The 27,970-nt window shown below is 54.4% G+C and overlaps 1 protein-coding gene across 4 annotated transcripts in view; it reads right to left on the bottom strand.

The window, feature by feature from the left end:
- DAB2IP (DAB2 interacting protein) overlaps positions 1-27,970 on the bottom strand; it is a 187,712-nt gene that overhangs the window by 131,154 nt on the left and 28,588 nt on the right. Inside the window, exon 1 of one of the 4 annotated variants that reach the window (XM_019453958.2) lies at positions 24,968-25,091. The exons of the other annotated variants lie outside the window; for them this stretch is intronic. The gene's annotated coding sequence lies outside the window, so the exon portion shown is untranslated. Of the gene's footprint in view, positions 1-24,967; positions 25,092-27,970 lie in introns of those variants that run through there. 4 annotated transcript variants of the gene reach the window in all.

Raw genomic sequence — 27,970 nt, 5'->3', positions numbered from 1 at the left:
GGGTGGGGGGCCCACAGAGCAGCCCAGAGCCCTCAGGAGCGGCCTTCAGTGCTGCCCCCTACTGGGCTATAGATCCCTAGGACAAAGTCCTTGGCCCTGGTGCCCCGTGGGGAGGGCTGTGCCCTTTGAGATCCCCAGGGTGTCGTGGCACAGGGTTCCAGCCTGCTGAGTGACATGAACTGTCCTCCCCCACCCTCTCGGGGGCAAACGGGATGGCGCAAAACCTCGGTTCTCAGATTCGAGGCGCTTCGGTACCCTGGAGAGCAGGTTAAAATGCAGATGCCCAGGCCTACTGGGGACAGCGGTTTAGCCAGTCTGGGAAGAGCCCAGGAGTCTGCCTTTTTACCTAGCAGAGAGTGAGCCCACGCTGGCCACACAGGCCCCCTTTGGCTCTCTCTCAGGTCCCTGGCTCTGTGGGTTCTGGGACTCCAGCCCTCAACAGTGTCACAAGCCTTTTCTAAACTGCAACCTATCTGTCTCCTGTCCCTTTCTCAGAACTCTACAGTACAGACGGGCAAACTGAGGCTCAGAATGGAGAATAACAAAGTTTACCCACAGTCCTCGCCCCTCAGAGAAGCCCCCGGCTTCCACCTCCCTCCCCAGCTCCCCATAGCCTGCCTAGATTCTGGGGCCCAGCAGGTCAGCTCAGGCCAGGCAGCAGCCCTGACTGGCCCCCTTTGTCCTGGTCTGTGTGCCCTGCGACCTCACCAGGTCCTGGGCTGATTAAAATATCCCCTTACAGCTCCAGTAGGCCTGGTGTCCCTTTACAGGGCTGGGAGGGCCACAATCCCATCTGAGGCGACACTGACAGCTTACTGCTGCCCTCTGGCCACCCTCAGAAGCTGGACACTTGCCGGCCCCACAGAGATTCGAGAGAACCTTCACCTGAAGTATTTGCAGAACCAGCCAGGAGAAACCAAGGCCCAGAAAGGGGAGAGCCTTGCCCAAGGTCACACAGGACACAGTTATTAACCCCAATACAGAGCTCGCTCTCTGCCAGGCTGCATTAACTCAATGAGTCCGTATAACAACACCCTCTCCTTTTTTACAGGCACGGAAAGGTGATTGTGGCAGACGCGGGACTCGATCTCACGTAGCCTAGTCCCTAATGGTGACCCAGTACTGCTGCACGTAGTCTCCCCTCACGTGTCCCTGGGTAATTTTGTTTGCAAAAGGGCGTCGTGGAGCAGTGAGGCAGGGCACTTGGCTTCTACTGCCCGCCAAGATGGTGGTCCCTGGGTGTGGCCCCAGTTCCTGATCTCACCTCTCCAGCCTACACCCACCCATTTTCCTTGGTCATGTTGGTCTCCAGCGACCCGCACCCCCCTTCTCTCCTTCATGTCTTTGCTCCCACTGTTTCCACTCGGAGCATGCGTGCTTCCTAGACTCTGAGCCCCTCTGTGAAGCAGGCTATTGGTCGTTCCAAAGACTAGCTTGGGTCCGTCCACCTCTCTCCAGCTCTGCTGTCGTGACTCAAATCCAGGTGACCACCGTCTCTAGCTTTGGGGACGCCCACAGCTCCTGACTCGTCCTCCCAAATGTTCCCCGAGTCGATTCTCCACGAAGCAGCCGGAGAGAGCATTTTACAACAGCCCTCTGTCCCAGCCACCCTGGCCTTACTTGCCTTTGGACAGTCTTTCCAGTTCATCCCTCCAGCCGGGAAGCCCTGCTTCCCCCCCAAAGGCCTGCCCACACCATTTTCTCCGGGCTCCCTGCACCTTTTCCTCCAGGGAGCCCTCATTGTGCAGTGACATCTTTTTTTTGGTGATTCATGTCACATTTACCTCTCCCGGCACGCTGCCCTCCTGGCGGATCGGGTCCTGCTTGCCCGGCTCGCATCATAACCCCGGTGCCCAGCCCGGTGCCGTTGCATGGCTGCCGCCAATCAAGAGGCGGGGGCATCACAGTCGTGAATTCGGGAAAGCGCCGTCCACATAAACGTGCCACGGGGGTCCCCAGACCTCCGGGCCTCAGCGCCATGAAGCGAAATGGGGCCAAATGCCCTCGGCCCCCACCCCAAACGAGTCATAGCTCAGGGCTCATTAATTTTCCTCCCCACAGGTTTCGGTGCTTTCATTCTGTGATTTATAGCCCATCCGATAAATTTCCCCCATTATCTTTCGCACGCAGTGTGCTGCCTTTCTGCCAGTTCATAATACAGTTGGCTCTCTGGCCTCTCCCCGGAGAAATCGAAGGCTTGGCTCCAACTCGGGAGCAGGCCCACGAGGCCACGTGGGATTCCAAAGGCTCCTTTCAGACCCAAACCTCAAGCAGGTCTGAGCGTCGCCCTCAGGATTAACTGGGCAGGTCCCGATTGCCCTCCTCCCCTCCCTCTGGCAGGAAGTCTGGCAGAGACCATGTAGGCTGAGGTGTCCAGTGCCCACGGGGGCCTTAGCAGCCAGTTTTAAGGCTGGACTGCAGACTCTAGCGCTTTCCCCAACCGGCCTCGACAGTTTCCGAAGGCTCCACAGACATGATCTTCGTCTACCTCTCCAACTCCCCGAGAAAGGCAGGACCTCATCAGACCCATTTCCCAGATAAAGAAGCCTCTCTAGAGGTGCCTGGGTATCTCAGTCGGTTAAGCATCCGACTTCGGCTCAGGTCATGATCTCACGGCTCGTGGGGTTGAGCCCCGTGTCGGGCTCTGTGCTGACAGCTCAGAGCCTGGAGCCTGCTTCGGATTCTGTGTCCCCCTCTCTCTCCTCCCCACCCCTGCTTGTGCTCTGTCTCTCTCTTTCAAAAATGAATAAACATAAAAAAAAATTAAAAAAAAAAGAAACTTCTATAACATACAGGAAATTACATCCCAGCTCTGCTCACCCCACTGGGTGCTTGCCAGGTTCAGATGCAGCCAGTAGAGATTTATGAGGGTATCCTCTGTGCCAGGCAATGTGCCGAGCGCTTGACTTGGGTGGTCTTCACTCGCAACAAACATTAGAGGCCAAAGTTACTATTGTGCCCATTTTACACATGGGAAAATCGAGCCTCAGGGAGAAGCAACTCTCCTAGGTTTGTACAGGAAGGAAACAGCAATGCCCCAGAGGAAATGCTACTAGGGTAAGGCATGAGAAAGATCTGGAGGCACAGGGAGCACACAGCTGCAGACAGAACAAACAAAATAAAATAAAATAAACAAATAAAAATAAAATAAAATAAAATAAAATAAAATAAAATAAAATAAAATAAAATAAACAAAATAAAACCAAAATGTCAGGGATGCAGGGCCAGCTCAGCACTTTAGGGGATCCCACCCCTGGGAGTACTCCACCGGGTGACCTCGGGCAAATCCCTTAACCTCTCTGGTCCTCATCTTCCCACTCTACAATATGAATACTGTCCTGCCCAGGACTATCACAGGGTTTGCATGAGGCAACATGTAGAAAGCTACCTTGTGAACTGCCCGGTCCGGGGCCGAGTCATTTCTGCGTGTTAGAACAGTGAAATGAGACATCGTGCAAAGACCTGTAGGGAACCTCTGTGCTACTCCAGGCTAAGTGTGACTGGTGGCTCTGAACCGTGCAGGCATCTGGACAGAAGACACGGGCTCCTCCTCGGATCACAAGCTGCTTACCTCACTCCGGTCCCGGGCACCTCACCCCCCGAGGCTTGGGAGCCACCGGGTGGCCCTCCTGCTCCAGGGCTCACAGATCCCAGCACTGACCAGCTGGCCCTGGGGCATCGAGCAGAGGACATTCCAGACTGGCCTGGGCCGGGTCCCCCCCACAGCCGCGGCCCTCGGCCACTAGGTCTGCTGTCCTGAAAGTTTCTGCTTCTACTTTATAGTTTCCGTGGCAACCACCTCTCTTTCTCCGATTGTTTTCCTATCCTCAGTCACTTTGCCATCTTAAGAGGCAAGTTTCTCTCTTCTTTATACTAAAAGGAGAATAAAAGTGGGTTGGGGCAAGAGGTCTGGCCGGGAGGATGAGGACAGAGAAGGGATTTCTGGAGTGCAGCCACCGTTTGCCCCCCAGTAAAGACCACTGGGCCTGGGACTGTCCCCAGGGTCCTCCACAGCAGCTCCTTCAATGTGACTCCCTGCTCAGAGGGCCTGCCGGGCCCTGCAGGAGCCGCTCAGGCTGGGGAGTCCAGGCTTCGCAAGCTGGCTGGGCCTAAATCTGCCTGCTGCCGTCTGTCTTCACCCACCAGCGCCCTGCGTTTGGACGGCATCCACCTCCATGCCCCACGCTCTCTGCTTTTGGGAATCCTTCCTTTCCCAAGGCCTGGCCTCGAAGTAGTGCCACAGGAAGTCCCCGCTGATGTCGCCACCACCCCGTCAGACCTCCTCACTTCTCCACTGTATCTGTTGCTCTGCCACCCAACCTTCCTTCCCGACGGCCTTCTGCCCTGCGGGCTGGGCCGATGCCTCCCTCACTCCATGTCCGAGCAGGGCCACAGGAGGCCACGCGGAACCTGGGGCCGTGGAGCCCAGGGTTCCTACCACCATCTGGCCACCGGCTCTCCCCAGATTTGCTCCAGAACTCTATCTTCCCCCCATGGTCAAATAAGGATGGCACTCACTTCCTCCCAGGCTGGTGGAGACTGAAATGAGTTTGCAGGTCTGAAAGAGCTTGGAAAATTCTGAAGTGCTGTGGGGAGTCCGGGATTATTTTTAGGTACTGAATTAGTGCCATCCAATGAATAGCCTGAAGGCCTCCTTGACCCCACAGATCTCAGGCTCTCTTTCTCCACCTGCTGACCTCCCGAGGCATTGACTGCCCGCGATGGCCAGCTCCACACCAAGTCAGGGGCCACCAGCTTTCCTGACACACACACACACAGACACACACACACACACACACACACACACAGCCCCTGACACACTTGAGGCCTGGAGGCTCAGCCACTGCCTTCTCCTGTTCCTCCAGGACCCACCCTCTTCCCGCCTGGTCCAGTGGGCTACCCAGGAACACCTCCCAAATGCGCTCTCCCCAGAGAAAGGCTTCTCTCCCTCCCCCACACCAGGGCTTCCCTGGTGCTGACAGTGAACTTCACCCCCACTGCCTGCCTGTCCAGCCTCAGACCTACACGTCACCCCTTCCAAAATGCTCACGGAGCCTGCACCTGCCCAGGCTTGTGCTAGCATAGGGCTGGTTTTCACGAGCGAGGGGGCGCCTGGGGCTGCTGTGCACCCTTGAGGGCCGATTCCACTTCCCTCCAAAGACCTGCAGAATCAGAGGGCTTTAAGCAGACTCAGAGGAAGAAGAATAAAGACTTGTGAAATGTCACAACCAAGGGAATGAAGAGAGAGAGGGTCAGCCATGGCCTGCCAGAAACTTCCTCCTGTGCCTGCCCTTCTGTCCCCACTCTGGTCCTGGTTCAGGGCCCAGGACTCCCACAGCTGGCATCGGGAAGCCAGGCCATTCAGCCCCCACACTGGGGTGCATAAGAGACACTTCCCAGGAGCGGGCATTTGAAAACCCATGTAAGTATTAGCACAGTCCTGTGAGGGCTCAGACACAGTCCCTGTCCTCAGGGAGCTAATAGTCTGGTAGGATGCATGAGCTCCCAGAGGGACCCACCAACAAGGGCCCAAGGCAGAGGAAGCATAAGGAAGGAAGGAACTGATCCTGACTCGGCAGGGCAGGTGGAGATCAAGGAAGGCTTCACAGAAGAGGTGGCATCTGGGCCAGGCCTTTGAGCAGGATTCCAACAGGCAGAGGACAGTAGGGAAGGGAGGGGGCCCACTGAAGTTCAGCAGCAGCCTGGAAAGCACAGAGAGACACTTAACTTGCCTTCCCTTTTCCAAAGGCCACGTGTTAGACCAGGGTGAGAGTCTGGGCTTGGAGGATGCTGGCCTTGTGTCCAATCAGCTGGGACTCTTAGGCCAGGCAGGTGATAAATGCCCCCAAGATGGCCCAGAAAGGGGAAATTTCCAGCCTGGCTTCCTGAGACCAGACCCTAGGGCAAGGTCTGTTCTGGTCATTGCTGTCACGGGGCAGTGGCCCCAAAGTGCCAAAGGGAGACAGAGCCTGCCAGGTCTTAAAAGCCCTGAAGAAAAGAGTTCCCTGAGCAGCCCATTCTGGGATTTCACACCACCCCACGGTCAGCCAGGAAGTTCTTCCCCCTATCTAACCTACATCTCTCTTGCTGAAATGAACACCCACCTTGCTTTGGAGACACAAGAATAACAAAGCCCAGGAGCTGAAATGCCTCACCAGGAGCTCTGTTTGCAGCTGAGGTGGGAGTAGGGGTGGGTCAGTGGGCACAGACACAACCCCGGGCTCTGACAAGAGAGGACAAGGCCCCCTTTGTGTGCATGATTAATTTATAGGCCTGGGGAAGGCCAAGCGAGAGGGAATGTCCTCTCTCTGGGCCTTGGAGGCTTCCCTGACCCAATTTAGAAGCTGCGTTTATTGTGTTGTTCATGTCAAACCTTCCCGATGAGGTCTCTATTCCCAGCGTGCTCATGAATTTTCCAGGGGTTTAATAGCGTACAATCTGAGAACGATTTATTAAGAAGATTAAACCCCCCAAATATGCTTCCGCATGCTCTACAAAACATGGTAAATTTATTCTCCAGCGTCAGTAGGCTCCCACTGCCCTGAGCGGCACAATCACTCAGTAAAGTTAAAGCTGGAACCCCTGGCCCTGGGGAGGCAGGGAGGCCACGTGGGGTGGGGGCGTGCCCGGTGAGGGTCCGGCGGGGAGTGTGGGAAGGTGCACTTTGAAGACCCGGCCCTCGTCCCTCGCCCACCTTGCCCCGGGCTTCCCCGCTCGGCAAGGGCTCCTGGATGCTGGATGCAGGACGCTGGTCTAGACACTTTCTGGGACTTGGAATCAAAGAGGAGCCCCCTAACGTCGTCTCCCTGGGCACCCCTCTCATTCTCCACACTAGGAACTCCTGGAGGGGGAGAACTGGGCCAGATATAGCCAGAGGTGTCGGAAAAAGACCAAGTTTTTGCTTGACCCTTTCTGGGGGGCCACACTCAAGGGGCCGGGGGAGCCTCGCACAGGCAAAGCTGGGTGGAGGATGTGAACTCGGGGAGGTGGCAGCCACGCCCTCACCCCTGGGACAAGGGGAAGACAGCAGCACCCAGGGCCCACGGGGGCGGGCGGGGAGCGGCAGGAGCCGTGTCAGATGCTGGTGCAGAGGCCCAGGCCTCAGTGCTGATCCGAGACCTCAGACCGGCCTGTCTTCTCCCTGCAGCCCCTCCCGTCCAACGGGTGCCCAGGACCATCTGTTTTATCATCGGTGATAAAATATGTCACAGCTATATGGCACGTCCACCACCTACTCTGTGCCAGGCACTGTGCTCAGCTTTAAACACATCGTGCCATGTCACGCCCATGCCACCCTGTTACCCTCGTGTCTCAGAGGAGGGAGTGGACCCTTGAGACGGTAATGCACATGCCTAGGCCACGCAGCCAACGGCCGAAAGAAGCAGGATTCCAGCGCTGGTGCTCAGACTCCAGTGTCTGAGGCCCCAAGGCCCTCCCACCCCACCTAAGTCCACAGCTGGGGCAGTTCCCTCTCGGTCCCTCGGTTTAGGCCCAGTGTAGGCCCCCACCAGAAGACTGCCCAGGCTCCTTGATGGCCACCCAGCTTCCTGCCGCATCCTCTCCCGTCCTCCCTCCACCCGGCAGCCAGAGGGACCGTCCCGGTCACCTCGCTTGGCTGCAAAACCCTCGCCACCGTCCCCTGGCCAACGGCACGGGGTGCAGGTTTCTTTGCCCTAGCATTCATGGCTCCCGCTCACCTCCTCCCCTCTGCCCTCTCTCCCTCCACCTCGTCCACACTCACCACCTGAGCCCTGGGCCTTCCAGTCTCCATGCCTTTCCTCACATGGCTCCCTTTGTCTGACATGCTTTCTCTGTGCCTCTTACTCCAAAACTCTCAAGGCCCAAATCCAATGCCACCGTCCGCATGAAGCAGTCCCAGGATCAGGACCCTTCGGCAAAAGTGCCTGCTCCCCACCCCCCAACAAGCCTAGGAGCTCCTGGGGGGGGCTGGGTCTTCTTCCACTAGAAGCTCCTCCCGCCTCATCCCTGCATGCAGCTGGTTGAGTGCAGACAGTTGTCTTCTTGACCCCTCGACCTTGTGAGTAAGGGGAGGCAAGAGCGGCCTGAGTGCCCAGCCTGCGAGTCCTTTACCTTTGTGAGGGCGCCATGGACCCCTGTGGCCTCTAGCAAGGTCTAAGGCTCCCTTCTCAGAAAAATGTTTTGGGGGTTTTGTTTGTTTAAGTTTATTTAGAGAGAGAGAGAAAGAAAATGAGTCGGGGAGGAGCAGAGAGAGAGGGGGACAGAAGACCCAAAGCAGGCTCTCTGCTGTCAGCCCACGGCCCAACATGGGGCTCGAACTCACGAACCGTGAGATCATGACCTGAGCCAAAGTCAGATGCTTAGCCTACTGAGCCACCCAGGTGCCCCGGAAAAAATGTTTTTAAATGCATAAAATAAAATACCAAGATTACAAAGGAAACCAATTACACTGAAATACAGTTATCAGAAAATGATCCAAAATTTTTTGAACAACATATGTGCTTTTTATTAATGCTTTATATAATAAGATCTAGTTCTAATAACTACAGTTATTTTGCAGCATGAACAAACGCGTTATTTACAGACTCCCACAAAGCTATCCTATGACTTGAGAGCGCCTGTGATTTCCATGATTTCTACAAAATCATAGAATAGCTAATGCCACTGTGGTTTATCACCTACATTTGTAATTGAAAGAATTATAATTTGTAACCATAATCAGAGGTCAGAGAAAACAAAGGTGGGATTTTTTTTTTCCTATCTGCCTTCTTGGATTCCACCCAGAGACGCCTGCTTAAGAACCTGGTTAAGAAACCCTGGCTTAGAGGCGGGGGGGGTGTAAGGGGAAACAGTGGGGTTTGTCCTGGAGCCCAGGTTCCGGCTATGCACCGCATGGCATGTCGCGGACCTTCTCGGAGTTCCATTTTCACCCACCTGCCTCGGTGTGATCCCACAGGAGCCAAGGCCCGTGCCCACAGCCTGGTTGTCCGGGCTTATCCCAAAGCGCTTAGGTGGGGAAGGCTTCGAGGAGGCCCCTTGGAGATGCTGTGCCCCAGAAGGCCCAGCTCAGGGCCTCAAGGCCCCTGGCTGCCTCCCAGGAAACTTGTTTTATGTCCCGAAAGAGCAGGGCTGACAGGCGATAAATCGCCAAGGAAGGCTGGAGGGGGCTCACACTGTCTGCCCGGCGCCCGCCCAGCCACCCTGGACCCACCACCACCCTCTCAGAGAGGATAAAAGCACCATTAATTACCGGGGAAGAAAGGGCGCCGCGAGGACGCGCCCAAAGCCTGCTCAGAAATCATCTCTGGCCACATTTTCTGAGTGTACAGCCAAGCCTGGGGGCTGACTGTCAACCTCCCCGCCCTCTGTCACTAGCGGGCAGGGCTCTCCTCCTTCTGGGATCCCCCGGGGCTGCCTTTTAACCTGGGCCTTGCCCCTGAAGACCCCTGACCTATCCACTGTCCATGAATGGATTGCTTTTTGCAGACACGGCCCCTGAAGAGTGCTCCCCAGGTGGGGGTGGGACCCTAGAGGGGAAGGGAGTCACCCTGTCACCTCTGCTGCCTTCACCAGCACAAACCCATCCCCGAGTCCCGCGGACTCCACTGGGGAAGTGTCTCCGGCCTCATCCAGACCCCACTGCCAACTCAGTTATCACCTCACACCCAAGAGGACTGAGTCACCCGCCAGGCAGCCCTTGCCGTGCAGGTCTGGGCCAGCAAGGGTCCAGGCAAGAGGTCAGACAATCCTCCAGCCAGCCCTGTGAGCAAGACACTATTATCATCCCATTTTATATTATAGACATGGTACCTGAGGCTCAGACAGGTTAAGTGACTGGCCCAAGAAGGCACAGCTAGACACTGACAGAGCCAGAGTTTGAGGCCAGTCTGTCTGGTTCCCAATCTCCCCATTAGCAAAGCTTTTCGGGACCTGCTTGGTCCCCCCTGCAACTACAGGTGGCCGGGGAGTCCCTCTACAGGAGGTTTTTAAGGCCCCCTCTCTTCCTTTCCTGTCCCGGCCCAGGGGCTCCCCCAGAGACTTGTCTCCAAACCGCATCAGTCCCAGTCTCACCTCCTCCAGGAAGCCTTCCCTGAGTACCCACCCTCTGTGGAGTCAGAAGTCTTCCAGTACCTCCTAGCACTTAGCAGAAGCTGCCAATCATGGCCACTAGCACGGTCGGTGGGTAGGGGCTAAGTGAGTCTTTTTCTTTGTCACCCCTACCACCACGCCCTCAGCCAGACCCAGACACCCCACGGATGCTCTTCCAAGAGGAAAAATGAGGAAAACCATGCTGGCAGATGAATGAGGGAGCCACGGTTCATGCCAACTTTCAACCAGAGGCAGGTCTGTTCACAGGCAGACAGGGGGCAGCCGCCCCGGGATCATCGGAATGGGGGTCACCAGACCAATCAACCAGGATGGCCAAGGGGGGTGCTAGGAGTTGACTCTGTGGCAACTCTGAGCAGAGAGGAGCCCTGGGCTGGAGAAACAAAATCAGCAGATGCACTGGACCCACAGGTCACTCTGGAAGAACCCAGACCCATTTTCAAAGCCAAGGCCACACTGTGACTTCTGCTCCAAGGTCACGGCAGGAATAACAGCAGTGCTGTTCCCGGCAACACACACTTCCCTAGTAAATGTCCCCCCAGACAGGGGGGGACACTGGCACCTGAGCCTGGTAGCCTGCGGAAAGCTCAATGCAGCGGACGGAGACAGGGAGGTAGATGGAGGTCCACGTCCTGGCTAGGAGCACCTTGCAAAACTATCTGAATGCAAAAAAGCAAGTTGCAAAATGATAAATGATTTTTTTTTAATTGTTAAACAGAATCCTAGATTTTCTGTGGATACATAGATATATACGAGAACACGAAAGAATCCTGAGAAAAGCACATTCCAAAGGCCTGGCTGGGTCCTGCCCCAAGCCACACACCCAAACTGCCCCCCCCCCCCCCCCCCCCCGCTCTTGATGCCCGGGGGCGAGCATGAACATCGCCACTTTCAGCCACGGGAGGCAGCAGCCTTAACCGCCCCAACCTTGGTGGAGGCCAACTCGGCAACACGTATCAAAAGTGAAGATCCCTATAATGTCCATTTTAAATTCATGTATTCTCCTTCTACATCCCGTCCCTCAGGTAAACTCTCACAAGCGTTCAAGAACAGATGTACAAGGATGTTTACGCATCTGTTTGCACCAGGAAAAAAACCAACTCTGTCAACAGCGTCCATGTCCATCACTGGGGGGGGGCCTGGCTGAATAAATTACGGTCCCTTCTGAAAATGGAATCCCATGTGGCCACTCTGCAACGTGAGGCGGAAAACTGTGTAATGACACAGCGCCCCGCCGGGTGGGGGTGCGGGACGTTGCGGGGGGGGTGATGCCCTGGACAGATAAGCTCGTGGAAGCATGCATGGAAACAGGTTCTTGCATATTCTTCAAAAAAATAAACAGTGGTTCTACTGGGGAGCGTGTGTGCGTGTGTGTGTGTGTGTGTGTGTGTGTGTGTGTGTGTGTGTATTGAGTGCGGGGCAAGAAAGGGGAGAGGCTTAGTTTTCACGTTATAACCTTCTACAATGATTTGATGTTAAGTCACGGAGTGTGCTGTTTTTATATATTAAAACACGGATCCTGGTGCTATGGATGTTGATGGTGGTGGAGGCCGGGCACAGCAGGGTGCAGAGACTTTACGGGAAATCTCTGCACCTTCCCACTCAGTTTTGCTGCAAACCTAAAACGGCTCTAAAAAATAAAGTCCATTGGAAAAAAAGAGAGAGAAGAAGAACAGAGTAAAAGCCTCTGGAAATGAAAAACACACGGAACTTTCCCCCCAAAGTCCGCACTGCTCCTGGGGGGAATGTCCCTGCGTCTTCTTCAGTCTTGGGCAGGTCCTAAGTCCCAGCCATTTCTCACACGGGGAGGCCCACGCGGAAAGGTGGGGCCACGCTGGGGAGCCCTGCTGAGGTCCCAGCCCTAAACCTCTGCTCACACCATCTCCTCCGGCTAGAATGTCTCTGTACCTTCACTGTTCAAACATCATCCTTCCTGTACCCTCACCTCCTGAAACACAGGCTCTCTGAGGACAGTTGTGTCCTAAATATCTCTTTGGACCTGCCAGGGTTTGGCCAGTGCCTGGCATAGAGCAAGAGCTTGTTAAACATATGCCCAGTCTGTGGATGCCCTACTAAACACAGTAACATTTCTAACATCCCCAAGCTCTGTCCAAACGTCTCTCTGGGGCCACTCATTTTGCCTTGAATTATGATTCTGCCTGCCCTTAGCAGCAGCGAGATCTTCAGAGGGGCTCTGGGACCCCCACCCCGATGCGTGCCCCAGCTCTGTGGCCCACCCAGCTCAGGAATCGGAAACGCAAATGCCAGCGTGGGCCAGGAAGGGAAGAGAATGAGCGAAGCAGGCCCTGGACGGCCAGATGATCCAGTTTCAAGAGCAGCTACGAGATTTTAATGTGAAAACCTTCTGATTTGGGAAGCCTGGATGGCTCAGTTGGTTGAGCATCTGACTTTTGATTTCATCAGGTCATGATCCCAGGGCGGTGGGATCGAGCCCCACATCAGGCTCCACACTCAGTGTGGAGTCTGCTTAAGATCCTCTCTCTCTCTCTCGCTCTCTCTCTCTCTCTCTCTCTTTCTCTCCCTCTGTCCCTCTCCTCGGCTCATGCTCTGTCTCTCTCTCTCTCTCTCTCTCTTTCTCTCCCTCTGTCCCTCTCCTCGGCTCATGCTCTGTCTCTCTCTCTCTCTCTCTCTCACAAAAAACAAAAAACACAAACAAATCTTCTGACTTAAATATAAGCAACCAATTCACATTTAAAAGCAAACGCCACACAGGTCGTAACAAATAGGGCTGCAGGCCTGAACCCGTCTAGCCCCACTACCTATGGCAGCCTCAGGGAGCAATAGTTCCAAATTCAGAGCAGCCATAATTTAAAAAGAATGGGAAAGGCAAAAAAACCTCTCCTTGATCCTGCCATCCCATCAGCCCAAACAGCCCTAGAGCCCACACCCAAACTTCAGCACCCCCCCCACCACCCGGGACTCAGAGATCCAGCTATTCTGCAGGCGGCCATCAGCTGTGTGACCTGGGGCAAATGACTTCACCTCTCTGTTCTCTCCTCTGCAAATGGGACAGAGAATAATAACAGTACCTGTCTCCTAGGGGTGTTGTATGGATGCTGGACGGTCCTGAGGGAGAGGACCTAGCACCTGGGAGAGGGTCACAGCCTGTAAGGGTTTCTCCTTATCATGACAAAGAGGGATGGCCAGCCTAAAGGAGGTGAGGGACACAGCCCCATCACAGAGGGGCTGGGTGGCAAAGCAGGGCCCCCCTCTCCTTTGGCCCCCTGACCATGACCCTGATGGGGCGGGGGATGATTAGCCTCAGAGATGCCCAGGAAGGCCTCTTATAGACACATGCTCTTCTCCAAAACTGCTACATCCCCATCCCAGCTCCTGGCCGGGTCCTGCCACAAGGAACACACCCAATAATAACAGAAACCAGCATTCACAGAGCATTTAGTACCTACTTGGGCACCATGCTAAATGCTTGGAATAAGTTCCTGTCATTTCACTTTCTCAGCAATCCTGGAAGGTAGTTGCATTGTACAGATGAGTAAACTGAGGCTCAGAGAAGTGACCTGACTTGTTCAAGGCACCTGGTCAGTGGTACAGCCTGGATGTGGCTGTAGTCAGTCTATCCCTGCTCTCTCAGCCACCACCCCAGCTCAGGTGTCTTTCCACGAATTGCTGTGATTCCCACAGTGGGCCAGTGCCGACCTGGTCTGGGAACTATCAGGAGCAAGACCAGCTCCTACTCCGGACAACCTGGGGCACACAGGCAGGGGACCATGGACTCCACCTGGAAGAGCTGATCGGGGACCATGAGGCCCCTGAACCAGGGCCAAGAGGCGAGGAGAAGCAGAACCAGAGATGCACAGGGGAGCAGTGGTCTGGTTGCACCAGAAGGGAACCCAAGGCATCCTCTGGCTTTGAGGCTGGAGCTGGGAACTACAGTCCAGACAAAGCCAACTGGGCCGGACCCCAAGGCAGGTGAGAGAACAGAGAGCTAATGTCTCTCTTGAAGGAACATGAAAACGTGGAAGAAAATGAAAGAGCCAAACATTATGGAGGTGAACATGATTCAACACCGGAAAGCTTAAAACCTACTCTTGGGGATCCCCAGCCTCCAAGAAGAGGCCTCTTGCCCCCAGCAAAGCTCTGCTGTCCCAGTGTCATCCTTGGGCGGGGGGTGGGTGGGTGGGGAGGCGGTGTCACTGAAGCCTAGGGCTGAAAGGTGTTCCCTTAAAATTCACACGGTGACTTTTCTAACCCCCAGGACCTCAGAATGAAACCTATTTGGAAATAAGGTCTTTAAAGAGGCGATTAAGCTACCATAGAGCCATTGGGGGAGGGGCTTAGTCTCATCTAACTGGTCTCCTTACAAGAAGAGGAAACTGGACTCACAAAAAGGACATCACGGTGCCATGTGCACAGAGGACAACCATGTGAAGAGGCTGCGTGAGGGCGGCCATCTTGATCCTGGACTTCCAGCTTCCGGAACTGTGAGAAAATAAATTTCCATTGTCTAAGCCACCCAGTCTGTGGTCATGTTTATGGCAGCCCTAGCAAACTAAGATATATGCAGGGACCAGCCTGTTGTGTCAGAGCAAGGACCCTGGCTTAGCCATCTGGAGCCAACCTTGGGCATGGCAAGCCAATGTCACCTGCCAGCTGGGGGTGAGAAGAGCTGGCCACTCACCTAACAAGGACGGCACAAGGCTCAGATTCAGCACACAGCAGCCAGGTGGGGAGGGGCAGCCCCCGTGCCCTATACCCCCATGTACACACCCCCGGGCACCCCCAGTCCTTAGGAATGTGTCCACCAGCCCTAGATTCCTTGTAACATCAAAAAGCATCTGAACCTTGAGGTGCCTGGGTGGCTCGGTCCGTTAAGGGTCCGACTTCGGCTCAGGTCCTGATCTCACTGTTCGTGGGTTTGAGCCCCACGTCGGACTCTGTGCTGACAGCTCAGAGCCTGGAGCCTGCTTGGGATTCTGTCTCCATCTCTCTCTCCCCCTCCCCCACTCGTGCACACACACACACACACTCTCTCTCTCTCAAAAATAAACATTTAAAAAAAAATTTAAAAATAAAACCAAGACAGTTTCAGGGAAACCAGGATGAGCCGAGCACCTTGCCCCTGGCCCAATTGTCCATCCCTGGAGGACTGGGTTTTTCAAGGTTCAGATGTTTGGGTTGTTGAGACAGAGAGGGAGACCCAGAATGTGAAGCAGGTTCCAGGCTCTGAGCTGTCAGCACAGAGCCCGACACGGGGCTGGAACCCATGAACCGTGAGATCATGACCTGAGCCGAAGTCGGACGCCCAACTATCCACTTGGGTGGACGGAGCCACCCAAGTGTCCCAACTATCTCAGTTTTACTGAAAGTCCCCTGTCCTGGGAACCCACTCAGCCCTGGGCAAAGCAAGATGGTTGGTCATGGTAGCTGAGGGTTCGACCTCTTCTGAGGCCTTCATGCACTCATTCATGCATTCACGTGACAAGTGCTTACCAAGGACCGACTACGAACCAGAAACTGTGTCAGGTGCTAATGGTGAAAAGCCAGACAGGGAGCCTCTCTGCCCTCATGGGCTTTCGGTCCAATGGAAACACACAAAAACAAGCATTAAAAAACTACAAACACACACACACACACGTACATATAAAACTGTGACATACGCAGGGGTGCCCGGTGGCTCAGTCGGTTAAGCATTCGACTCTTGGTTTTGGCTCAGATCATGATCTCATGGTTCATGGGTTCAAACCCGGCATCGGGCTTGGTGCTCAGTGCAGAGAATCCCTGCTTGGGATTCTCTCTCTCAGGGATTCTCTCTCTCCTCTCTCTGCCTCTCCCTTGCTTGTGCTCTTTCTCAAAATAAATAAACTTAAGAAAAAAGAAGAACTGTGATATGGGCTATAAAGGAAAAATCGAGTGCCATGGCAGAGACTAACTGGGAGAGGGGTCTGCCTCTATCAGATGCATGTTCCCGAAGGAGGAACATTCAAGGTGAGAGCTGAAGCCGGGACATTCCAGGGAGGAGAGGGGTCCAGGCCAAGGAGCAGCCTAGGCAAGGTCCACAGGAGGACGGGACTCACAGGCATGAAAGGAATCAAGGAGAGCACGTGTGGGTACAGAGGAGGGAGGACGGGGAGGGGAGAGGATCCGGGCAGGCACACGGGACCTCAGGGCCAAGGCCAGGCTAGCTGTGGTTCTAAAAGCAGTGGGATCGGAAGCAACGCGAACTGATGTCCAGGAAACTTAAGCAGCACACACTCGGCTACTGTGTAAAAAGCAGAATGTAGGACAGCAAACAGGAGTGAGCCCAATTAGCAGCGCCCTGTGGTCAAGCATAGACGGGCCAGCAGCCTGGATCCGGTGAAACCCGCGAGCTTGGAAAATGGACAGATTCATATGCTCCCCAAGTGCTCCTCTGGTCTGGCCCTTTAACTCAGCAGACACACTATCCTCACCCCCAGAAAACTCTCAGTGATCAAAGAAAGTCAAGGCCCAGCAGCCTTGGCCATGGCCTTTATCTCCCCCTCCCCTTCCCTGCACACCCCATGGTACCTGTCGTTCTCTCAGCCAAACCTGTCCCTAGCCGGCTGTGAATCAATCCCTTCCAAGGGCCCAAGTGACCATGTGGTTTCCTCCCCTCCCCCCCAGGGGGCGTGGAGTACTGGTGGTATTTTTAAGCTATTAACAATTGACATCTGTTAATTATTAGTTTGCCCACCTCTGTTTTTCTTTCACCCACACCATTGCTCAATCCACCGGCAGCCCTGGCCCTGGGAAGTAGAAATGTTCCCTCCCAACAGAGAGCTGAGGAAGCAGAGGCCCGTGGCACAAGCCAGGGTAGGGCTCGCAGTCACTAGGCCCTAGGCAGCTAACACACCCCGGTGAACTTCCAGATCCTGGATCGTAGGAAGGACAGCTGGCTCTGTGCCAGATACTTGGGGCGGGGGGGGTCCCCATTCTGGCCCTTTCGAGCCCTGCATTTCCATAGGCACCCACCGCCTCTGGACAGGTGGTCCTCCTAGCCAGACCAGACCCTTCTCTTGTAGACCCCAGAGATTTCCAGGCTGTGCCCCAATCAATCAAGCTGCAAATACTATGGACTCTATGAAAGGGATGTTCCCCAGGGGCCAAGGGGAGCGTAAGAAGCACAAATAGCCATGCTCTCCTGGTGGGAGGCAGGGGGCTGGACCGCATGGGGCCCTGCGCCCCTTTCTGGCTTGGTGAAGCTGATTAGACAAGGACAGGATCTCGACAGGTAGGCACAGGGCTGAGGGACAGCATTCCAGGCAGGGAGACCTTGAGAACAAAGTCATGGCAACAGGGCAGGTGGGTGACCATGGAGTATTCGGCTGGCTGAGTGCAAAGAAAGACGCTGTGGACAGAGGCTCCTACCAGAGTTTGGAGGTCTCTAAAACTTGACCTCAGAAGTCTGGACTAGATCGTGGGGAAAACAGGGAGGCTCTCAAGATCCCTGAGAAGAGGGGGGACTGGTCAGACCAGGGTTTAGAAAACTCCCCTGGAGGCGGAGTGGAGGGGGGTCGGGAAGCAGGCCACGAGACAGGCTGGTTATTCCCAGTAGACAATGGGGCGGTGATGGAGGCAGGAGCCAGCGCCAAGGGGACCTGGTAGTCTGGCACAAAGGAGGAAGGAGGGAAGGGAGGGAAACCACCAGGCCGGGATTCCCTGGCCCCGGAGCTGGCCAGTGCAGCCTCACCTGAGAAAGAGGGAAGTCGGGAGGTGGAGGGGTGGTTAGGGCAGGAGGAAGTGGTTTTAGCGGGAAGAAAAAGACTTCCCTGTTGGATGGCTGATGTGCCTTTAGAGCATCTGGTGAAAATCACTTCTCCATCTGGAACTCAGGAAAGAGGATTATAAGAGATTTACAATCCAGAATGGGAATAGTCCAGGTTCAGCAGTCATTGACGCCCCGGGGTGAACGGAGCTCCCAGATGAGAGCTAGCAGGTAAAAAAAGGAGCACACCCAGGTGGGATCAGAGGGCATCAGTCAGGGGCCCGGAGGGTGTGGTGTCCGGGAAGGCAAGAGTCAGGTGGCTGGAGACCCCGTCCAACCCTGGGAAGGCTGGCCAAAGCCCTGAGCGATAGTGAGATTACAATCAAAGATCCCATGTACTGAGTTCCTTTTACATGCCAGGCCTTGAACTTGGGACCTGACATGCATCATCGACCTCGCTGACGCCTCCAAAAACCCTTGGAGCCAGCACTGCCATCCCATTTTACCGATGGGAAAGTCAGCAAAGAGCGGCTCAGTCACCCAGCTGGTTGAGCCTAGTCTTGAACCCAGCTGGACTCCAGAGCCCACACATCCTTTGAACCACTATATGGGGTAGGGGGGAGGTCAGTATTTGCTGACCAGTCAGTGGGGGGTATTTTCATGGGGGAAGGGGTTCCTAGAGGCCAAAAGGTGACCAGGTAGAAGCAGACAACTGTTCTAGCTGGGAAGAGTGAGAGGGTGACTCTAGCAACTTCCTCCAGCAGCTGGCCCAGACGGCTGGAATAGGAGCCGCCCATCTGAGCGGAAGGATCTGGAAGGCTGCAGCAGGGGGCCAGAGGCGGGAAGGACCTTTAGTTCTTGTTCTGCCTTTAGGATCCAAACTTGGAAAACAATGGCCGCTAAAAGTGATTTGATGACTAAAATTTTTGACTGTGGCTAAGTTTAGCACTCAGGGTGGGGTAGGCACAATGATGTACAACGTGCAAACCTTGACTTCCGCCCCCAGCCCTATGTTGTATCCTGGCCCCTGTTTAACTCCTCTTTTTCCACATTTCCAAATAATAACCCAGGAAGGGCTCAGAGATAATGAGATCCCCATTCGGTATCTCCTTAGCACCGAACGCCTAAACTAAAAAGTACAATGTTTAACCCAAAGGAATCAATCACTAATGGTGGAATTTCAGGCACCAGAGGTGGTTTGATAGGAGGTCCCCAAATCATATGCCAGTTCTCAACCTGCACTGAAACAGTGTCTGGCACATGGTAAGCACTCAGTAAATATGTGTCTCCAGGCAGGAGCCACAGAGCTCACTGTTGTCACAGTCCAAGGACAAGAAGGCCTCCCTGGAGCCTCACAGCACCAGAAGGCACACCTTCCAACAATCACTCCTTCATCACGCCCAATCACATTGTAATTTATCCGTCAGTTCTATAGGGTAATATTGTATCTGGCCAGAAAGGGCTTCCAAGCACATGAATTTGACCTTTTAAAGTTTGGGGGAATCATTCAAAATTGTTTACGTTCAACCCAATTGTTTTCAATCCTTGAAAGCATTTGCACAACACGAAAACTCAGACCAGACTAGGGATGGCAAACAGGCCACACAGCACACCAGCCCCCGCCACCCCCACCACCAGGGCCTAGGCGCGCCTCGCTAACTGATTACAGCACTCTCTTCTGCCGGGCCACGATGTGGCTTCAGATCCTCTCAATGCCCAGGGTTTGCTTTGTTTCGCTTATAGGAAGTGATATGAATACCATGTGGATATTGTGTCTCCAATGAACATTCCTTCTCTGGGGGAAAAAAAAATGTCTACAAAAATCCATTGAATTTACTAACCACGCATGGCATGTGCATTGTTATTATGGCTCTTTTGCTGTTTTTGTGTGTTTCTGCTCCCCCTTCTGCCAGGGCTGGCACCCCAATTTTCCCTGAGGATCCCCCCTCCCCACTCTAATTCAGTGGAGAAATAGAGCTTAGAACTGGGGGAAGCGGGAGGAGTGAGACAGATAGGACATCCTAACTAATTCATTTAGTTAGGATTCATTGGGCTTCCTTGAGTTCTTTATATACGTGAGTTCATAAAATCCCTCTAACTTTGGCCAGTTTGGGGTGGGGGGGGCTTTGTTTCCTGGACCTGAAAGGAACCCCTGACCCCTGTGTAAGCCCGGAGCTGGGCCCTGAGGGGTGACCCCAAGGTGACAGAGAGACCTGTCATTCAGGAGCTCCCCAGTGCAGCAGGTGGATAGCCGGACCCAAGAAACCAGGTCCAGAACTGACTCCAGCTCAGAGCCGTGGCGGAACCAGAGAGATCACCGCCCCCCTCTCCCTGGTTGCCCCCACCCTCCACTACTGCCCCCAGAGGTCCTGGTCTGGGAGTCAGGAGAATGGTGTGAGGCCTTGCCCTGCTCCTGACTCACTGTGGGAACTTGAACAGATCACCCTGGGCCTTGACTTCCTTGTCAGCAGAATGGGGGTGGAAAGGCCACGTGGCAGCCAGGCTGAACATCAGGGAAGGGAGTGCATGGTCCAGACCTCCCACAGGGAGGGTGGTGGTTATGACCACCGCCCCTGGTCTGGAGAAGAGAGACCGCCTCCCCCCCTTCCGCCAAAGCCCTGGGCACCGGGCTGCCTCCTCCATACAGGCCCCGGATGAGAGGGATCCGAGGAAACTTCCAGTCCGAGCTTTTCCTCCCACGTCCAGACCATTCACTCATTTGAAACCAGGTCTTCTCTGGGCATTTGCAGGGGGACCGTTTCTGGCAGGAAGTCCCTCATACTGCCTCCCATCCACTGAGCAGTAAAACTCCCATGTCATCGGCGTTCCCCACCACGCCGAGGCCCTCCCTTCCTGCCGTCCCTCGGGCGCTCCGGGGTCCAGAGCCAGCACCTCTGTCCGCCCAGGGGGAAGGTCAGGCCGATTCACAGCAGCTGCCCTCCCTAAAGGCTCTCCTGGGAGTCGCTGCAGCCTCCCTCGCCCTCCAGGAGGCCAGAGAGTGAGGGCCAAGGTCAGGGTCAGGTCGGGGCCAATGCCCAGTGCTGAACTGCCTGTGGTGAGCAGTGACCAAACCCATTAGACCTGACACCTGCCCTTTGGCTCCTCATTTTCCTGCAATAAACCTGCCCCAGCCGCCACAGTCAGATGAGCTCTGTGCAAGCCAGGCATCTTCAATGCAAGAGGGGGGAAATTTAAAGGTAAGAAATACATTATCTGCAGGCACTGCCCCACCCCCCATGCCCACCCTCACCCTCACCATCACCAGCAGCCACTGGCCACCAGTGCCTCTGAAAATGCCTTTGTGGGCATCCCCCTGCCTCTGCACCAGCACCCTCCCCCAAAACAACACTCAACAGCTCTGAATTACCAAAATCAATTACTCCAAGAAGGAGCTCAGGCAGACAGGCGTTAGAATAAAAACAGCAGATAATTCCCACCGTCAGGTAATTGCTCCCCAGAGAATTTCAGATAATAAAAGAGGAATAAAAAAGAGAGCATTTTCCCCCAGAAAGGAAGGGGAGACAGTGCACTGATAAACAGAAGGCTATTCTCTTCCCTTCTGCCTTCTCTCCACTTCCTCGGCTGCGCTCCTGCAGGAGGACCCAACCAGCGTTTCAGAAATCCACAGGGCTCAGGATGGGAGGTGGGTGGGTGAGTTCCAGGGTCCTGGGCCCTGGGGACAGTGCAATGTTCACAGCGGACATTTGACTCTCATGTCCTTCCTTGAGCAGGGACGCGGGCGAGGCCAGAGCTCCCGTTACACACAGGCCCAGGGATACATGATTCGGCAGATAATCTCTCTGTGTGCCACACGTTCGTCTCATCCCCTCAACAAGGGCAGAAGCTTTGTGACAGCAAGTCCTTGGCTGACACCAACAGCCTCTCCTTGCCACCTGGCCCCGGATACCCACATAAAGGACCTATCAATTGATCCGGAAGGTAGGGGCATGCAGGTGTTTCTGAGGCCTGTTACTTGGTTTCCTTGATTGCAAAATGGGGAAACAGCACCAAACTATCACACGGATGTCTACAGCACCGCAGCCCCAAGACAAAGCCTTGTCAACAGGTACTCGAAGAAGAAAAATACCTATGGTTAGAGGTTTGGAGAGTCCTGGGGTAAAAACAAAGTTCGGCTGGTTTCTTTGCTGCAGACCTTCTCAGAGCCTTCAAAATTGCTAACGTGAATTGGTACTGTACGATTGCTCATAAAGCATGCAGCCTTTTCCAAAACTCTTTTTCTGCTAAGTACCTCCCCAGAATGATAGTCCATGGAACGCAGTAGGGCCAACAGTGGCTGCAGACCTAAGGTGGGTGTAATAAGGCATTTAAAGGGAACCGGTCAGGGGGCTATAGGAAAAATTCACGGAGGCGTAGAGCTTAAGATAAATTCTAAAGGAGAAAGGAGGGGCAGAGACAAGGAAGGGACATCCCACGCTGAGGAGACTGCCCAAGCAGGAGCCTGGGGGTGGGGTGGGCGGGGGGGGGGGGGGGAGATCCCTGGGCTTGCTGGGTCCAACGATTTGCCTTAACTGTTATCTGGAGAGAAGGAGGGAAGGCTGGAAAGGCGAGGTGGGAAGGGTCTTGGGATAAGGAACACAGCAAGGGTTTTTTGAGGTCCTTGAGCAAATAATGGCTTGCTCATTGAGTAGTTACCGTGTGTAGTGCAATTCTCACAACGCTCCTGTGAAGCAGGTTCTAGTGTATCTCTCTCTCCTTTCAGAGGCAAGGGCCGGTCAAGTGGCTCCCCCAATTCCGGTAGCTCCTGAGTAGTGGGCAGGGATTGGAAGCCTCCAGCATATCAATTACAGAACTCGTGCCCCTAAGCACTGCACTGTGAGGGACAGGGCAGAACCCAATGCCGCCAACAGCATCGAGGTGTGGAGAAGAGCCAATTATTCCCTGCCATGTTGAAGCTTTGTCCCGATGCCCGGGTTTTTGATCTATACTTCACCGGCCAGAACACCCCAACTATATACAGAGGTCATTAGTTCTAGATATTTAAAGGGAGTTTTTGCAACCGTCCCTCCGGGAACGGGCAAGAAGGTGCCAAAACACAAGTTGGCACCGATAGAAACGTGTGGCCGAACCCATCAACATCCTCCACAAGATTTATGTTTCCCAAGCACGTGGCTGCTGCTTGATTTATGGGGCCTGTGGAGCCGTCCTGAGGGGGGAGCAGACCGCTCAAGGGAGGGAGGCATCATGATCATCAAATATTTCGATAATCATCTCCATCGCAGTAAAGAAGGCACCAGACCACTTCCTGCCCTGGTGCGGGAAAGGAAGTGAAATTGTTTCCCTTGATTCAATCAGGTAATTAACTAGACAATGCAAAGAGAAATTCCAGCAAGGATATAAATACTTAAAATCCCTGCACTAGCTGGTGAGGAGGATGTCAACAACAGGAGCTCTGGCGGAGGGGAGAGGTGGGGGCGGAGAGGTGTGTCCCGAGCTGAAAACAACAGCGGGCCGGCAGTGGCTCATAATGACAGGCCCTCGCCCCGTGCCAGCTCTGTGATAAGCACTTTACACGCATTACCTCACTTACGCCTCAAAACAACGCAGTGACGTAGGTGTCACTATTATCCTCATTTGACAGTTGAGAAAACTGAGGTGCAGGCAGGGAAATGACTCGTCGCAGAGCACTCCGTGGACACGCCACACTCGGGTCTGATTTCAAAGCCGCGTCTTCATCCGCAGGCCTCCGCTCCCTCTCCAAAGGCATGCCCCAAAGAAAGGGATGTTCAGGTCTAAACGGGGAAACCGAGGCAGGATTGGCCACTTCCCTCCTGCCCAAGTGTCCTGCCTAGCCTGGTCCGTCCTGGCTGCCGGGCCGCCACAGAGAAGCAGGGAGGCTTGGGAGAAGGGGTTTTACAATCCTTTTTTCAGAAGCCTGGGCAGCTGTCCTCCCGGGGGGGTCCCTCCAGCCTCCCTTCCTCCAGGAAGCCTCCCTGACTGCTCGCCCTTCCCATACACCCACCTGTGGCCTCTCCAAAGACGAGGCACGCTTTCTCCCTAAGACTGGACCCCAGAGGTTCTCGGGAGAGAGGGAGAAGCAGAAACTACCACCGGTTTGAGTCCTCCTCACCTTCACCCGGCAGATCTATTTCAACAAAGCCTCATCCCAGTGATTTCAACAGCAGAAACGAGCTCTAGTGGAATGTGAATGCGAAATACAAACTTCAGGCACCTTAAAGAAATCTTTTCCTCTATTATCCCCTGTCTCTATTCATCAATGCAGCGCACTTAAAAACCCATATTCGAAAACCTTTTTGTTCGGGCAATTTGAGTCGCTGTGTGTCTTTACAAGACAAATAAACGAGCCATTCATATAGTCTCTTTAATTCCGATTTCTATATGCCCAGAACTGCCTTCACCAGACGCAGAAAGTTCTGGAAAGGAGCACAGGCCGGAGTATTCCAAGACCAATGTGAAGCAGACTGAGAAGGCCCTCATTAACAACAGTGCCAAGAATGGAAAGTAATAACAGAACACTAGCATTTAATTTGTGTATGATGTGTAGACACTGAGCTGTGCTCTTGGCTCGGTGCCTAATTTTAACCCAACAACAGCCCTAGAAGATAGGTATTGCTGTTATGCCCAATTTACAGATGAGAATACTGAGGATCTGAGAAGTGAGGTAACTTTGTCCGTGTCCCATGGCTGCTAGGTGAACCAGCCAGGACTCCAGTTTCATGGGCCCCAGACCACCCCCCACCCTTGGCCTCTCTGCAGTACTAGGCCCTTCTGGGGCGGGAACAGGCCGCTGGCTTCTTCCCCCATCTCCCACCCTGAGTCCAGGATTCAGCCTCCAGCAACAGACACCGCTTCCAAATCTGAATCAACACCCAATTGGTCACTCCACTCAAAGGGAAATGGGGGGAGGAGGGGAAAGGAATTAACATCGACATCAAAAAAAGCCAAGAGCTACAGGGGCCAGAGAGAAGCAGGCCCACAACTGGGTATCTGTGAGAGCATGGCTTTTAATGTGCCCTTCCCTCATGGAGCCTGGATACAGCCATACCTGCTCTCCTCTGCTCCCTCTCTGGCTGCTCAAGGCCACTGTTAGAGGGGAAACATGGGGGGTGATGTCAGACTAGAAAAGGACTCCACAGTCACCCCCTTCCTGCTCCTCACCAGCTTAATCGCACCCAATTTCTCTGTATTTATACCTACGTGGCAGCTAGAGGGTGGGAAGCACAGTGTGGGGTAGAAAAGACTTTCATTCAAACTCTAGTTCTCCCCCTTCCCTGCTAGGTGACCTTAGTAACTCCTCCTCTCTGGGCCTCAGTTTCCTCATCTGCAAAATGGAAATAATAATAGGACCCCATAAGTCTGTTGTGAGCACCAGATGTGCTAATATCGGAAAGTGCTGAGCCCAGTGCCTGGCCCAGGGGAGCACTCAGACAGTGTGGGCTGCTAGGAATTACTATTTTACAGCCCAGACAGGTCCTGCACCTTGCACAGAACAAACACTGACACGAGCTTCTGGCTCCTGGTTCAAGCTCTTTCTTGACACAGAGCTACTCTCTTGGGAATGTGAAACGGCCCAGCCCAGGAGCTCTCAGGGCCCAGCAGCTTTCCCGTATCTGCAATTCACAGGCCAAGTACAAAGTCCCAACCAACAGGTTTGTTTTTCTTACACACACGTGCGCACGCACACACACACACACACACACACACACACACACACTCGACAAGTGGCTCAGAGTGAAAGTTCCCAAACCTTGGCATCCTCCCCCATCCAGAGGTGAGTAGTGATCTCATCCCTGTGACTAAGCCAACGCCAACGCCAAGAGCCCTCTCTGGGAACCCGCGGGCTTCGCATCACTGCCTCTCAGCCCCAAGAGGAGCCAAGGCTGCGAAACTGGGATTCACGCTGAGCTGGGAATCCCAGCTCTTGGAGGTGAAAACTCAGAGTGGCTCCGAAAAGCAGGGGGGTGTTGCCTCCAAAGACCAGGAGGGGCAGGAGATCTAGGCTCCAGTCACAGCTCTGCCATGAACTTCTTTTTTGTTTTTAATTTTTTTTTAATGCTTATTTATTTTTGAGAGAGAGACAGAGCATGGGCAGGGGAGGGGCAGAGAGAGAAGGAGACACAGAATCCAAAGCAGGCTCCAGGCTCTGAGCTGTGAGCACAGAGCCCGATCGGGGGGCTCCAACTCACGAACCCGGGAGATCATGACCTGAGGTGAAGCCGGACGCTTAACCAACTGAGCCACCCAGGCTCCCCTGCCATGAGCTTCTTTAAAGCGAACGCAGGCCTCTGTCTGCCCAACCCTAAAATGGGCAGATTTCAGGTTTCCAATGGTCTGTTCAGCTCAGATTTGGTTTAACTCCTGTCCTGCCCACCAGGGGCCTCTGGCCCAGCTGGGGAAGGAGCAAAGCGCTAAAGAAGGTACAGGTTAGAGGGCACTACGATGCATGAAAGGAGAGGCCAGGGCTGCTGGAGCGAATGGCACAGGCTGCCAGGAGAAGCTGGGCCTGACTAGGGGGTGTGGGTGGGGGGTCCGAACTGAGGGGTGGGGCTGGGAGGAGAGGAAAACCAATCGTGGTAGTCAGAGCTTGTCAGGGGCCAGGAACACAGAGCTGCAGGCGCCAGAGTAAACTGTACAAAATTCCAGTGAATCAGGCCAGGAGAGGAGAAGAGTCTTCTCCCAGAACTTCGGCCACCGTCTCCCCCTCGTCACTCCCCCCACCAGGGTGCAGACAGTCAGAAGAACCTGGATACAAACTAGGAAAAGCCAAGAAACCCAGATACAGACTTTGCCCCAGAGCTGGCTCCTAGCAGAACCCAGAGGCAGCGGCAAAGAGAGCCTCTCTCTTCTGCGGTGCTGGGTTCCAGGAGAGGTGGGGACAGACAGGGGGTCTCCCCAGGCTTTTCTAAGAAATGTGCTCTACCAAACACCATAGAATGACACCTGTAGCAAAGCCAGGGAGCACACCATCGCACTGCACTGTTGATAAAGCGGGTGACTGCTGTGCTCTTGAAACCTCAATGGCTCCCTGTTGCCTGCAGCATCCTGTTCACCCTCCTTACTATGCCATTCAAGGTGTTCGATGTGAGGTCCCAAGGGGACTTTTTCACTCCCATCACGGCCCCACCTCCCCCCCCCCCCCCCCCTCCAGCCACGTACACTCTCCGATTCTCTAGCCCCCTCTGGAGCCTTTGCCCGCTGGGGCCGTGATCTGTCCTTGTCTCCTCACTGCCCTTGCCATTTTCCTTAATAATCTGCCTCTATTGTTTTGACCGCCCACTTGCCCTCTTGGACAGCCTGCTGACTTTTAGACTTCAATCGGGCTCCTTCCGAATAAAGAACGCAGATGGAGGGAACAGACCTGGCTTCCGTCACCACATTTTGGGTACGGGCTCCAGCGAGTAATTGGGCCCATGCCTCCACGTGCCCATTTGCAACGCGGGCAGTGTGACCTCTGCTTACGTCAACGGCTGCCGAGCCACTCGGGTGAGATAATGGAGCCAAAGGGCTCTGCACAGCCTCAAGTGTGACACGATCCCAAGGGATTAGGATGTCTATTTTTAACTCCCCACATCCTGGCCAAAAAACAAATCCCTCACACACCCTGCAGATCCCTATCAGGGGGTTTGGCAGAGTCTTTTGGGAATTGTCTCCTCCCGGAAGCAGTGCCAGCTTTGATGGCTTTCCCTCTGCCGGGAAAGGCTCCGAGATCCCTGCTCCAGCCAGGGCCGGCTTCCATTATGTCTGGCTGGGTCCTCGCTGTCCCTGTCAAACAGCCATTTCCTGGTGGACTCACTTGTCACATGTTCTCCAGCCGGTGACAGCCAGACAGGGTCACCCAGAGGGGTCAGCCTTGAGGGACCCGTGCTAGGATGCTCAGTCTAGGGGCAGAGGCAGGGGTGGAGGCGGGTAAACCAATCAAGGGCAAGAGAGTAGGATGTTTAGTAACAAAGACATCACGGGAGGCCACCGGGCTTTGAGGCCCCTGCCAGCTTCTGAGCGAGGGGCTTGGGCAGCTTCTGAATGGAAAACCTGACCGTTAACCAGTCTTGCTCCTTTCCCTCCAGCACCCCTAGCATCCCTCGGACCTCACTCCAAGATGGGTCTTTTTTTTTTTTTTCAAGTTTATTTATTTTTTGAGGAGGGGAGGGGCAGAGAGAGAGGGGAAGAGCCCAAGCGGACTCCACGCTGTCAGCAGCGAGC

Source organism: Panthera pardus, unplaced genomic scaffold (assembly GCF_024362965.1).
Source record: "Panthera pardus isolate Hobbes unplaced genomic scaffold, ASM2436296v1 HiC_scaffold_20, whole genome shotgun sequence".
NCBI classification, from domain to species: domain Eukaryota; kingdom Metazoa; phylum Chordata; class Mammalia; order Carnivora; family Felidae; genus Panthera; species Panthera pardus.
The sequence above is the reverse complement of the archived record's forward strand: the minus strand, read 5'-3'. Positions and strand labels throughout refer to the sequence as shown.